This window comes from Bacillus rossius, chromosome 1, assembly GCF_032445375.1.
Source record: "Bacillus rossius redtenbacheri isolate Brsri chromosome 1, Brsri_v3, whole genome shotgun sequence".
Classification (NCBI taxonomy): Eukaryota; Metazoa; Arthropoda; class Insecta; order Phasmatodea; family Bacillidae; genus Bacillus; species Bacillus rossius.
Window position 1 is genome coordinate 68,769,960 of NC_086330.1, and position 14,128 is coordinate 68,784,087.

At 37.5% G+C, this 14,128-nt stretch overlaps 1 long non-coding RNA gene across 1 annotated transcript; it reads left to right on the forward strand.

The window, feature by feature from the left end:
* The first annotated feature begins 222 nt into the window (after nucleotides 1-222).
* On the forward strand, nucleotides 223-5,411 carry LOC134537330 (uncharacterized). Its single transcript, XR_010075981.1, has 2 exons — nucleotides 223-2,256; nucleotides 4,496-5,411. It is a non-coding gene; the product is annotated as an uncharacterized LOC134537330 (long non-coding RNA).
* Nucleotides 5,412-14,128: the final 8,717 nt, after the last annotated feature.

The window sequence follows — 14,128 nt, forward strand, 5'->3', positions numbered from 1 at the left end:
CATATATATTTTACTAGATTGACTTTTCAAATTATCTTTTATGCGAGATAATTACACGGCTATTTGTAAAACGTCAGCCAAATATTTGTAATTTAATTTTTTGCCTGACAAAATGCTCACTAAAAGATAATGTTATGTGTTTTAACAACTAGGTAATACAAATAAAATTACTTCCATAGTCCCATTTTCAATATATTGTCGCGGGTTGAAATTTTGCAGGGTTGTTGAAATCAAATTTAGGGACTTTACTGACGGGACTCTGGGCTGGCTGCTCTGTTCACTCGTCAGCGCAAGTGGCGTGACCATGTAATTGGGGCACGGGGCCGGCGCGGCGCGCTGCGGGCTTGCAGAATTTTGTTTGTTTGTTTGGCCGCGCGCTGGCGCAGCCACGGGCCGCAGTTACTGGGGCGCGCTGTCGTAACAAGCCGCGCGGTGTGGCCTGCACATTGGGGTAGAGGGGGGGTAGTCTTCCCAGATGTTCTAGTTAGTTGTTTAGTAAATTTGACTTCAATAACGAGCTTTTGTTATGGTAGGCGCGGCAGGGCGCGCGAATTTAAGCGCAAGTGAGTGATGACTCGGGGCTCACTCAGGCGGAGGCTATGCGTCTCACCTGTGGTCACGAGTTGTTAGTTCGTTCGTGATGTAGGAATTCAGGCTCACTCAGGCGGAGGCTATGCGTCTCACCTGTGGTCACGAGTTGTTAGTTCGTTCGTGATGTAGGAATTCAAGCTTTCGGGCGGAAGCTATGGTCGACGCCAGAGGCCACGAGTCGTTTAATTTAAGTTAGGTCATAATGTAGTCGTCAAGCTTTCGGGCGGAGGCTATGGCCCTCGTCAGGGGTCACGCGTCATAGTTTTTAAAATGTAATGTTCGTTCGGGATTTCAAGGGCAGGAGAGGCCCCTACGTTATTTTTTTAAAGTAATCGATCAAGAAAGGCTTTTCGGAAAATGTGAGTATGGACTTATCTTTGTTTTAATTTTAAGTATTAATTATGATTTGAGGTATTCGGAAGGACTAGGGAAGTGTTTAGTGAAGTTCTCTCATTCTCTCTCTTGTAAGGTCGTTCAATCGTTAAGGAAGTAAAGAGATTATTGTTTTAAATTGTAATCCCGCTATTTAAATGTTCTTTAAAATGATGTTGAGTATTTGACTTTAAGAATAAAATAATTTTAATTAAGTATTATGTTATTTTGCAAAATCTCCTTAGTTCAGCTCTCACCAGACATCCTGTACGGGATGACGAACCTATGATCCTAGGTACAGTAAAGTATTTTATGAAGTTAAGACTAGTTGATGCCAAGCGAGTTGTTTCTATGTAAAGAGCTACGATTCTCGCCCCCCCCCCCCTCTGAAGGTGGATCGTGACAGAAATGGCGGTGGCACCGGCTAGGTGCACGTGACAGAAATGGTAGAGTTCGCCGGATAGGTTCTATTTCTGGAGAGAGAGAGAGGTAGATTTTTATGTTTATTATTAAGTTAGTTTCAGCTTCTGATAGCAGGTTATTAAGAGTTTACTTGAGGAGAGGATTACGGAATTTTAGTCTATAGTGGAGGAAGTCTTTGAGATTTTTTTTTTGACGTAACAGATGTTTATTTGAGGATACTTGTAAGGATAAAGTTTATAGTGATAAGTTGTTTTAAGTCGTTGAATTTATTGTAGATTTATATCGGGGATTATTACGTGAGGAGAATACGTTATAAGTTAAATGCTTATTAAAGATAATGCAAGTGGTTTAGTTTTATTAAAGTTAATTTAAGATTGTAGGTTAAGAGAATTATAATTTAAAATAAAAATTTTTTGTCGTAAATAGGAATTATTTTCAAGAGAAGTTTGTTTTGTTTTCGTGCGCGTAGGAGACGAGACGTACGAATTAAATCAGTCGAGGGAAGGATAAACGTTAGAAAGGAATTAAAGAGAAAACGAGAGTTTATGTAAAAGAGAGTTATAGAATTTATAGTGATGTTTTGTTTTAATTAGAAAAATGTTGAGAGTTGTTTCAGAACGACACGTCAGTGGACGTGGCAGAATGAACACGTGACGGGGAGGTGCTGAGACCTAGCGGAGAACGGAGGAACCGCAAGCGAGGGTTGGCGCACCTGATGGAATTCGGTGACGTCACGAGCACGTACAGAGACGTGGACGGCCGTGACCTTGTTTTGATCAGCTGTACGGTAACTTAGCGATAAGAAAATAGACTATTGGTTAAATAAATTTAAATTTAAGTGTGTTTTAGAAGAAGAGGAACTTTCAGTATGTAAGTAATTTAATTTAAGAAGTGTATGATGTATAGGCTAGAAGTGTTTCGTTGTAAGTTGTTTATGTTTTTGTTAGTTAAATTCTACCTCGGTTTTAAAAATATTTTTTTGGGATTTGTAAACATTATTAAGGAGGTACACTATAAAATCGATAAGCATTGAGAAAACTGGGAAGGCTAGATTTTGTGTGTAGAGGGAATTTACTCCAAAAGAACAGAGAGACAAAATTAATGTTTTCATTAGGGCGAGGGACCCTAAGGTGAGGCGTTGTGTCCCTGGGAAGAAAGGGAATTGTAGCGCAGACCATAGGAGATGGGCTGACTACGGAATTAAGGGTCAGGAGAATCCTGAGAGTTGTGAGTAGTTTGGGGCAGGAGTTCCCCATGGTAGTACCGAAGTGGCTATCCTGTATGGGATAGGGTACCATTTCAATGAAGTTTGTTGGTGGGGTTAGAGCCCCCTGTGTAGTGGGCCTATAGCAGATAGGCACTACAGTGAAATTTTTGGTTATTTTGTGAGGTAAATTCCCTGGAGGTTAAGTAAGATTGGATTCAGTTAGGAAGGAGGGAAATGAGAAACATTGCTGTAGAGAGTTAGTGTACTTGCCTAATGTGAAATTGAATGTTACTAAATTAATTTAGGAGAAAGTTTTGTTCGGTAAATAAATAATAATGGAAGATAGCTAGATAATTAATTAATTTTTTTTGAGTAAGGTGTTTTAAGTAATGAAATAAAATAAGGTGAAGTAATTTGAATAATTGGGGAGGAGTTTCTTTAAGAGTTTAGATAATTGTTTTTGAATTTATTGAGATATTCAGCCAGTGGAGTTTGAGTATGAGAGATACAGTGAGATTTCAAGGAAATTGGTTGTTTATTAATTAGGACGAATGAGATTTTATGATTTAGAGTCAGTAAGCATAGTTAAATTTACGACATAATATTTGTTGACAGTTTACAGTTATTAAGGAGAAAACAGAGTAATCTATTTATTTTTATTTTAAGGGTTTGAAGATAAGATTATGAATTTTTTTTTTGAAAGTTTCTTGGGCATGTTTGAATAATTTTTATTTGGATTTTAAGAAATTACAGAGAAAATTTAATTGATTTACATTAGTTTGGAAGTATGGAGGTTTAGTGTTCGATTAGCCCTAACTTGATGGTCGGATCCCAAAAGAATGCCGTAAAACCGATAGCCAATTGAGAGGAATGCGGTAGGCGCTTGTGTAGAGAGGGGTTGTGGGAAAACTCCTTGGGACTGATGGCAGATCAGGGGCCCTAAATAGTGTGTGATGCTGTAAAACCAGTGCAGAGAAAGCCTGGTATGCTTAAATTTTTGGGCACAGGTTAGGTAAACCTGGGGTTCCATGGGATTTAGTCATGTTAGCTGCTGTGAGACATTAAGATTTCCAGGCTCCATAGTAAATTCAATGTAAATTTTTGTTTTCTTAAAATAATAAATTTGTTTTTAATTTATTTGAGATATTTGATTTGGAACAGTGAATACAGACCCCGAGGAATAGTAGTTGTCATGATGAGAAGAAGGTGGTAGGCCTAAAAGGGTACAGGCACCACAGAGGTTATGTGCATTGCATAATTTAAATATAAGGAAACTTGAGAATTTGAAATTTTGTTGTTGGTTTGTACACCCATAAGAAGAGTATAGGCAGAATTTTTATTGTTATGAGATGTCTAATTTAATTGAAAAGAAGAAAGTTTAAAGATGCAAGGTAACATTATTATTGTAATAATTGAAAGAGATTAAGAGGTAGAGAGAAATAGGCAGTTTTTGTTTGTAAGTACTAAAGTTTACATATAGAAATTTAGTAACTAAGAATGAATAATAAGTTAAGTCTAGTGTAAAAGTTTTTTTTAAGTTTGTTAAGTTAAGAGTCACAAGTAAATTTTTTTTTAGAGAGAATGTCTTTGATAGGAAGTATTAGAAACTTATGGGAATTTTAGGGTAACATAAATAATGTAGGTAATGAATAATAAATAGATGGTAGGTCTTAAGTTAGGATTAACATTTGAAGCAGAATTTAATTAAGAAGAAGGAAAATAAATAGGCCTAATGAAAAGAACAAAAAAGGATTTTATGGTAAAGCATTTTTTTTAAGTAATAAACAATGAATAATAATGTTGTTTCAGGGTAATGTGTACTAATAATACAATTTTTTTTTTAGGACCAAAGAACAGGAATTATGTAATTTAAATTAACATGTATTTTTGAAACTGTTACAGATTCCTTAAGATGAGCTGAGCAGCAGTCCAGTTTACAAGATGACAAGAGTTCGAGAGACAAGATACAAGATCACTGAAACAAGAGCCAAGACTGAAGATTCAAGAGAAGAGAAAGCTGGCAGCCATGGACTTACAAGTGGAGATTAATAAGGTCATGTAAAGTTTTATTTTTTTTTATGGAAGACAGTAACTGGAGTTTTTTTTGTTATAAACATTATTTACAGAACTTTTTAGGTTATAGTAATGTAATGGAACTAGTGAGTTGTGGTAGCTGTCAAAAAGAACTAATACCTTAAGTTTAATTTTTAAAGTTAATTTTCTTAATTTACAGAGGGATTAGTAGTTTTTTTTAAAACCTTATTTAGGTTGGAATTTAAATACAATAGCTTATTATAAATGTGTACGAACAGTTCAAGTTCACAGTACTGATAGGTAGGTCAGATGATCTTATTGATTTTGATGATTTGTTGTTTTGAGTTGATTTTTAAGTGTTGTGAATTAGACAATGAAATAGTTCTGAAAACTTAAATTATTTCAAGCTAAGAAATAGTAAATTTAATTGTAACTCAAAGGACACCAGAATTTAATTTTTTTTTGAATTAGTAATGTTTGAAAATTTTATACTTTACAAAAAAAGGTTATAAACAAACAGATCGGATGGAACAAGGATGCAGTAAATCACAATTTCATTTAGAATTATTGATTAGCTTTTGAGGTTATGAAGTAAAAGTAATTATAGTTTAAAAGTTTGAATTAAAAAAAATGGTTTTTTTTAATTTGTTTGAAATAGAAAGTTTAAAAGTTAATTAGTCATGATCTAGGTGGGTGATGGGGTGGGAATTGGCCACTCTTTTTCCCTATAACCTCCCTAACATGGCCTTCTATTACAACTAACAGAAATAAAGAAGAAGAAAAATGAAGAATTATTAGTTAGAATGTTTCTTTCATGAAGATACCTGATGAACTTTTACTGTTTGGAAGAATAGAAGCAAGGTTAGTCAGATATTTTTACTCAGAAGAAGAAGAAGATAAAGCAGTTTTATGACTCGACAAGCCAGAGATTGGTGTTTCCCCTCTGCGCTCCTATTGACTACGTTGTTTACTCTCATGGGATAGCTGGTTCGGCACCATGGAGAGAGATTGGTGGGCATTGTGGTTGCCCCCAGAAGAAAAGAAGAGTAGAAGAGGTTATGGGTGGGTCATGTGAACTGACCTTCAACCCAGTTACTTCGTGGGGACTATTTGCTGTATAGAGAAGATCAAGACTCAAGAGTTAGGGAAAATCATTGGAGGTCATGTTTCCCTTCCTTAAGTTTTTCCTATCAAATTATTTGCCTGATTAGATTATGCTAAGGGTGGGATACTTTATGTTAGCAGTTGAATTAATTAATGTTATTTTTTTGTGTGTTTGCATCCTTGCCCATCGATTGCAGTTTAGTAGTTAGTTTTGTATTTGTCAGGCGTGATGGTAATGCCTGTTGATGATGTTTCAGAATTGTAATCTGTTCGTGATGAGGATGGCACAACTCCGAAGCAGATGTGGGGAGAAGTTGTGAGCTGCCCTGGAAGCCAGTCCAGTAGCTGTTGGAGTTGAGTGGTGTTTGCTGATGGCCAGCCCAGGGAGCTACTCTTCTCGACAACACTGACTTCGAGGAGTTGCACCAACCTTCACGAGATAAGAGTTTAATTAATTGAAACACTGTAAGGACACTTAATTTTTTTTGAAGAACGAAAGAAGTATGGTAATAAACGGAAACTGAAAAAAAAAAATAATAATAATTATCAAGAATTTGCACATTGTTTAACGAATACTGAGAAACTAAGAACAGTAATTTAATTTGTAAAGAGAGCTTCACTAACAGAACAATTTTTTTAGAATTGAGAACTCGAGCCTCTGAAGGTTCCTGTGAGAACAAACCAGATAAAAGTTTTACATTTAATTTTATGAATACTTGTTGTTTTAAAATAAATCTTATGCAGAATCTAGATGTATGTTCAGACAGCAAGGAACTAAGAAAATTATTATTTTTGTGAAATGAGGAATTTATAGTTATGGTTTAATGGAAAAAGACAATTTGTAATTTTGAGGTAGCTCGATGGGGCTCGAGCTCTGTGAGGGGAGGGTTATGTCGCGGGTTGAAATTTTGCAGGGTTGTTGAAATCAAATTTAGGGACTTTACTGACGGGACTCTGGGCTGGCTGCTCTGTTCACTCGTCAGCGCAAGTGGCGTGACCATGTAATTGGGGCACGGGGCCGGCGCGGCGCGCTGCGGGCTTGCAGAATTTTGTTTGTTTGTTTGGCCGCGCGCTGGCGCAGCCACGGGCCGCAGTTACTGGGGCGCGCTGTCGTAACAAGCCGCGCGGTGTGGCCTGCACATTGGGGTAGAGGGGGGGTAGTCTTCCCAGATGTTCTAGTTAGTTGTTTAGTAAATTTGACTTCAATAACGAGCTTTTGTTATGGTAGGCGCGGCAGGGCGCGCGAATTTAAGCGCAAGTGAGTGATGACTCGGGGCTCACTCAGGCGGAGGCTATGCGTCTCACCTGTGGTCACGAGTTGTTAGTTCGTTCGTGATGTAGGAATTCAGGCTCACTCAGGCGGAGGCTATGCGTCTCACCTGTGGTCACGAGTTGTTAGTTCGTTCGTGATGTAGGAATTCAAGCTTTCGGGCGGAAGCTATGGTCGACGCCAGAGGCCACGAGTCGTTTAATTTAAGTTAGGTCATAATGTAGTCGTCAAGCTTTCGGGCGGAGGCTATGGCCCTCGTCAGGGGTCACGCGTCATAGTTTTTAAAATGTAATGTTCGTTCGGGATTTCAAGGGCAGGAGAGGCCCCTACGTTATTTTTTTAAAGTAATCGATCAAGAAAGGCTTTTCGGAAAATGTGAGTATGGACTTATCTTTGTTTTAATTTTAAGTATTAATTATGATTTGAGGTATTCGGAAGGACTAGGGAAGTGTTTAGTGAAGTTCTCTCATTCTCTCTCTTGTAAGGTCGTTCAATCGTTAAGGAAGTAAAGAGATTATTGTTTTAAATTGTAATCCCGCTATTTAAATGTTCTTTAAAATGATGTTGAGTATTTGACTTTAAGAATAAAATAATTTTAATTAAGTATTATGTTATTTTGCAAAATCTCCTTAGTTCAGCTCTCACCAGACATCCTGTACGGGATGACGAACCTATGATCCTAGGTACAGTAAAGTATTTTATGAAGTTAAGACTAGTTGATGCCAAGCGAGTTGTTTCTATGTAAAGAGCTACGATTCTCGCCCCCCCCCCTCTGAAGGTGGATCGTGACAGAAATGGCGGTGGCACCGGCTAGGTGCACGTGACAATATTTCTTAATAATCATTTAGAAATAGCATAACAAAACTAATCTGATGAGCGAACCGAGCCTTAAGCATAGCCCTTTTACACCGATTTCTACTGAGAGAACGTCAATACTCTTGCACATTTAATCAAGACTGTGTGAAAAGGTGGGTTATCATTGTAAAACGTCTCACGGTTTATATTGTGTACGTGTATCAAAGTTGTGTGACAATATGCACTCTAAATAATGCCACTGTTCATGCTTCAAACCAATAAGAGTCAAGTTTATTACGCTTGAATTAAAAGTTTTCACAGAAACTCGCAATTAAATCGTAAATAAGTGTATGCAATAATTATTTAATACCGAAACCAAGATTCTTATGAATGGAGTATGTCTTAAAAATGCATGGGTTCATGGACATGCAATAACAATCTTAAATTTTAATACAAATTTCTCTTTAGATTAACAAGTACCTGGAATATTGCTTGTAAAGCAGCGTAACTAAAAAAAACTCTTATAGAAATTAGAAAAATCTAATTATCCAGGACTACTGGTTAAAAAAAATACGTGACACAATCCAGGAAATTACTATTTGTAGTTATGTAGTTGTGTTACTAACACATTTAATGTAAGGAATATCATATCATCATTATGCCAGTTATGTGTATTGGTAAAAAAAAAAAAAAAATTCTCTCAGAATCTCATCTTGAGTTGAATTATCACTTTTCCTTACAGCAGTGTTGTGATGGGAAAACAAACAAGAACCATGTAGGGTATGATAGATTAGCAATACTCCGACACAAAATAAAGTAAATAAACTTGCAAATAAAGTGTTTGAAATTATCTATATGTGCAGATAACAATAAGCAAAACAGAAGACAGTACCATTTTTACTGTAACATCTAAACATGTTGTCTACACACTCAATAGTTTTAGTTTTCAATATAAAAATGGTTAGTTCAATTAAGAAGTCAAATTAAAAAAATTGCAATAACAATGGATTTATTACATAAAATCACTTGGTCCTCTGTGTCCGCTCTGACTTGCTAATGTTCCAGATGTTAGGGTGGGCACCTTTTAACACAAAAGTCTGTATTGTATTGAAATATTCCAAATCAGTTTTTTGTTCCACAACCCATTTTATAGGCTTTAATAATTTCAATAGGCCGACTAGCAAGCTCAGTGTTGAACAAAATAAACGTCAAATCAGGACCACTGAGATAATGAATGACAATATTTCTTTATGTCACTGTGTTAATAAAATGTAAAAGTCACATTTTAAATGGCATGTTGTTTCAATTAAAGAAGAATTAAGTTTTCTTTTAATCTTTAGATAAAATATTTCAGTTCCACAGGTTTTAAATGAAATGCTTGGGTTCTTATAACAGTCACTAATAATGGAGGTCTGCGGAAAAAATCAGGGACTTACTGTGTACACGTAATTATGAATCACGCCTATGTACGATACTTTCTAGTGTTGTCCTTATTAGCTCGCTAGCGAACACATTTGTAGTAATCCCTGAGCATGAAAAAATGATGAGTGCTATCTCAGCCAGCTAACATCTCCGATTATTTGTGGCGCTACTCAAACACGTTACGCCATTTCAGTAGTTGTATCAAGAAGAAAGTTTTACATATAAAATTGCTCATAAACGTTTGGTTCAAAATTGTGACTTTTTATTGGTCTGTTTGCTCTACCGCCACGGCGCCAAGTGCAACATTCACAAATTCACACTTTAAACAAAACGTAAAAGTATCTGCAAATTTTCTGTTTTTAAAAGCATGAATACTAATGCAATAGCGTTAGCGACAACCACCGAGGACTCGGTAGCTGAACCCACTTCACCTGCTGTCGCAATAGAACAAGTGCCCTTGCATTTATATGACGCTTCAGTTCGTTTTGCACTGCAGTCTGTTGTGGTACTGTCTCTGTGTCCATGTGTTGGTGTTTTGTGTTTGTGTGTGTGAATTGCTGTTTTTGCTCAGAATGGTAAATTCGACTGCGAAATGCTACAGTCCTTTGGTGGGTGTAATGTTCTGTTAATTAGGTCACTTTGTTTACTTGCAGCTACTATATTTCCTGCTTTGGGCATGCACCTGTTCAGGTGGGCTACACATTATTATTTGTTTATACCTGGTTAGGACCAATCAGTCCATAATCTGTGGTTCAAGCCCATTTATTCACAATCGGTATTTTTGGGTTAAAATATAACACCATCTCCATCCTCTCTCGTCCTGAGTTGTTCAAGGAGGCTGGCCCCAGTATCTGGCGATGCCATTCTACCCCTTTTGTCGAACCAGTTTATTTGATACGACAAGCGTCTACATCGCGCCCCCTCTACCACCTCCTAACACCGATGGCATCCAAGATGACTACTCCTAGTAGGATACATCACCATTTTACCCCCCTTTCTCTCTTAGGTTCGTTTGATATCCTACTCAACACATCGTGCCACCTACACCACTTCTCCACCACCCTGACACCATCCAAGATGGTGGTCCCAGGGTACAACATTATCACACAACGCCCCTTTTTAGCCCGGTCATTTTGATATTGTACTCGACAAGTGGCACCCCTCCACCCCCTCTCCCATCCCTAGTGCCATCCAAGATGGCGGCCCCAAGCAGACAGCATTATCATTACACCCACCTTCACCCTGGTGGTTTTGATAACCCACACTTACCTTTTTGTGTAATATTAGTTATTACTTAATTTTTTTAGCACATGATGTCTCCTACAATTTTTGAATCCAACATGTTGCATTTGTAGTATCGATTATTAATATCGATATGGTAGCGCTCTCTGTGCCGCAACCTGGTAAGTTTTTTTTCTAACTAAAACAAGATATGTTAGTGCTTCTAGTGGAAGTTTCTTGCATTAAAGATGACACGACAATAGCACTCACGAAACTAACTTTTTTTTAGCAATATTTTGAACTTCTATGAAGTGTCCAAGATGGCAGTTCTGGTGGTTGACAACCCTTCCACTATATCTATGGCACTAGCGCTCTCTTGCAGCAAAGTTGAGACCTATTAGTTACGTTTCTAAGTGGCGCTTTCTAAACAAGCTACCTTATGGATTTCTATGCTTGCTTTTGGGATAATAGTGACTTATTGATGAATCGTGGGTCAGTAAGACTCACCTATATGATAAAAATATAGTTATGTTAGCATTTCAAGTTGAAACATTTTAAATGTATTTTTCTTGTATACATACCTACTATATACTAGACAGCTAAAAGGGCATATGTAAAAAGGCATAACTATGTCTAAAGATTATAATAATTCTAATGTTTCATTAAAAATATTAATGTGTTTTTAGAGTAAATGAGGATGCATTTTATGTGTAAAGGGTCTTAAGTTCAAAGACATAACAATTTTACAAAAGAAAAATATGTATCAATATTTTATTTAACAATTTTAATGCATTTTTTAGCATAAGTTATGACATATGAGTGAGTAAAAGGACGTATGCTATAGGTTCATCTATGCGATTTTATTATCAAATTACTTAGGTTTTACTTTTAAAACATTTAATGTTTTTATAGCATATTTTATTATTTATAGTAGAAATGAGAGGGCCATAGGTTAAATGACTTACGTCATAATATTATAAAAATATAAATTTTATTAAAAATACTTTAAATAAATATTTTATATAATTTATATTTTATTTTATGCACAAGCTTATGTTAAAGACTTACTTATGTCATAAGGTTATAGTAATATGATTTTATTTAAAAACGTATGTATTATATATTATGGATTTAAGGGGCCATAGTCTTTCATGAGATAAGTGTTATTTTATCATTTATTAATAAATGTATTTTAATAAAATTAGTAATTCTATATTATTCAAATGAAAAGGTTGTATGTTAATGACACACCTATGTAATTATATTAAAGTTATACTTACTGTTTTTAGTGCTTAGGTAGAAATACATAACTATGGCTTCATATTATATAAATGTATATTAATCTTTTTCCAAATATATTAATTTATTAAAAAACTCATATTTTTTTTATTGATTTCTGAGATGTTCAGGTGTTCAGAGTATGTGTATATATATACACACACACATATATATATATATATATATATATATATATATATATATATATATATGAAACTTTCATCTTACAGATGTCATGGTTGCCGAGCGGGAAAAGTTATGTTTTTTAGTTTACCATCAAGCATTATTAGTACTTTTATGGGTGGTAAAGATTTTTTTTAAAACTATAGAATAGAAAACGTCGACACTAGCGCTCTCTCATAGTACCTCGCGCCCTCCCCTGATCCCTCGGCCATGGGCAGCCCTCGTTTTGCTTATAAGCATTACGGCTCCTGGCTCCTGTGCCTGGCCTTGTTTCTGCATTTTCCATATACTCTAGTTACATCAGAAACTAGTTCAATCTATGTATGTATCGTGCACTACGGAAAACTTATTTTACTTGAACAATGTGAAGTAAATTTCTTTTAAAATATTTGACTATCAAGTGTGTATCAGCGTGGCGTTAAAAAAGGTAGCTAATGTCAAAATTAATAAATAAGGATGGCATTGATTCATTTCTTGCCTCTACGGAGTGGCTTGTGAAGGCACTAAACTGTCATTTCAGCATCAAGATTTGCCGAGATATTAATTACATGCTAGTTGATTAGTCTTAAATTATCAAGGCAAAAAATTGAAGCAACAATAATAATAATGTAGTTAGATTAAAACCATTATGACTATATACGACTGAGAAAATGAGAAAATGTAGAATTTCTATGAAACCTTATTTGGGGAGACAGGCACTTTTCTCCGGAAATACGAAAAAAAAAAACTTATGGTTGTAGTTTTTATTGCAAATATAAATCGATTATTCAATAAAAATAATACAAAAAAATGATGTATGAGGTTGCGAAAAAATATATTAGAAGCCTACCGCAAGCAGGCTGTGTTAAGTGCTTGTTAAATATATGATGTTTGCCCAAACTTAGCTTTTAACGGATAGCATGGTGATACAAATTCTTCGGCTTCCGGATTAGCACGGAAAAGCAATCTGTGATCGTGTGATCGGTGCGCTGCCCCAGCTGCTGGCCGCAGCCACCGCCGTGCGCGCTGCCTGGCGGAGACCCGACGAACCACAGCGGAGCGAGCCCCTTGGCTTCCCCCACTCCCGCGGCCGCGTGGACGCCTTTGTCGCGCCGAGTCGCGAACAGCAGCGCCGCCGGCATTGTCCGAGATATTAATGGCCGCGAGAACCCGCGTGGACTCGGTGTAGGGGGGGTTGTTTGGAAGGGGGGGGGGGGATATTTATGTTCGAGGCAGGTCGAGGCGAGGAGCCCTGCATTCCGATCCGGTCCCGGCTCGCCGCTGCCCGAGAGCAATACGAGGAGAGTGGTCTTGGGCCCTGCGGTGAATGGTCCTGCCTGGGCCACTCCTGCCAACATTCGCCATCAGCCGCATTTGTTGTTATTCTTCCCCCCCCCCCCCCCCCCCCACCACTTCCCTTGTCACGTCACTTTTGCACTCAACCACTGAAAAATGCCCCCGGTCTAAACTACGTGTATTTTAACTTGAGAGATCTAGGCACGTTCACAAAAATTAAGAACAGCGGACCCTCGTCATGATGTCAAATAAAAATATACTTTATTTAATGCGGTGGATGCTAAACTGTCATTCTTTGTTGGCTAAATTGTAACGGAAGGGTTATCACCCACCCGTCCCGTGACACTGTAGCGACGTGTTTTGCCCCTTAACTCTGTAGGAACGCCACCAGCAATGCTCCGACAGAACATCGTCTATACGCCTGTAAGTTATAGGACCGGCGAAGCTTGTACGCGGCCTCTAATGAACAGTCCAGCACATTTGACCGCCACGACACCTTGAAGTCAGCACCACGTGGAAGACGAGCTTGGTTAAGAAAGTTACGGGTCTAGAAGTTCGTTGGCCCAAGGGGTATATAAATCCCCCGTCTGGAAGCCGAGAAGCAGAACCCCCACCTTGTACTACCACACGTACGGTAGCTGTTGCTCGCTGTTGCCGCCTACGTCACGTTGCTCCAGCCATCCGAAGTTACCCTAAGGACTTCGACAAAGATCCTAAAGTATTAATGATAGAGTTTGAACGAGTTGTAAGTCGTGAGAAGGTGCTCGGTAGGGAGCAATATGACTCGCCCAGCGAGTTGATTTTGGAACTCGATCAGAGAGTGGAAATTCTTTAACTTGAGGATCGGGCACAACTGACGAGCCGAGCAAGACAGTGATGGCGAGATATGTCTTATAGCGAGTGTTGCCATGTACACCCACTAATACTTAATGACACTCGTCGCCAACGCATAG